Below are 814 nucleotides of genomic sequence, written 5' to 3' on the forward strand. Positions count from 1 at the left end.
ATAGTATACATATAGATTTACACAGCAAACACATACTATGCAGTGAGAAAGGGTGAAACACTCAGTTTTTCATCATATGAATAACATCTAAGCAGGGGATCCTCACTACATAACAGATTAAACATTGCAGACATTAAGAATTCTGTAACGACAAGGCACTGCTGGGAGTTGAACCCAGGCTCTCCTGTTTACAAGACAGGCGCTTTAACCACTAAGCTACAGCGCCTCGACCTTGCCTTGTGGCCAGACAGATGTTGAGTGAGGAACTTACGGCGCTGCCGGCAACGCGTGAGTTGAAGATTTTCAACTTGAGCAAGAAGGTCACATGATGCTGAGCCGCGATAGCCTATCAGCGTTGAGATTGTCCGGACGTTGCCGACGGCTTCAGAGCGTTGTGTGGAGAGGACCAGGCAGAGCGGGGGATTGAAACTCTGCTGGCCGGCGGAGAGCTGCTAAACTTGGGGGAGAAGAGCCGGGAGCAGCGCTGCAGCTTTTGGACAAATAAACACCTGTAGTCCGTCTGGTTTATGCTATGAGAACTACGCCGTTTGCTCGCGGGAGGAGCTCAGAGTTACCTGCTTTTATTAAATTAGCTTTTTACTTTAGTTTTTGGGATTACAATGTTGATTTATCTTCACTCGAGCTTCTCAGCAGCTAGCTTCCGTGCACGTCCTGTTGTTGTTAGCGTCGGTTGGCACCCAGAGCTCTGTTGGACTACTGCTTCAGATTTATATCAAAACCGGACAAATCTGGACATTACTTGGAGAAAAGAAAGCGAGGAAGTTGAAGTACCTGGTGAGTTCAGAAAATATGT

The 814-nt window shown here is 47.1% G+C and overlaps 1 non-coding gene across 1 annotated transcript; it reads right to left on the reverse strand.

The window, feature by feature from the left end:
* Positions 1-153: 153 nt before the first annotated feature.
* trnat-ugu lies at positions 154-226 on the reverse strand. Its single transcript has one exon. It is a non-coding gene; the product is annotated as a tRNA-Thr (tRNA).
* Positions 227-814: the final 588 nt, after the last annotated feature.

This window comes from Micropterus dolomieu, unplaced genomic scaffold, assembly GCF_021292245.1.
Source record: "Micropterus dolomieu isolate WLL.071019.BEF.003 ecotype Adirondacks unplaced genomic scaffold, ASM2129224v1 contig_5293, whole genome shotgun sequence".
In the NCBI taxonomy this organism is placed as follows: Eukaryota; Metazoa; Chordata; class Actinopteri; order Centrarchiformes; family Centrarchidae; genus Micropterus; species Micropterus dolomieu.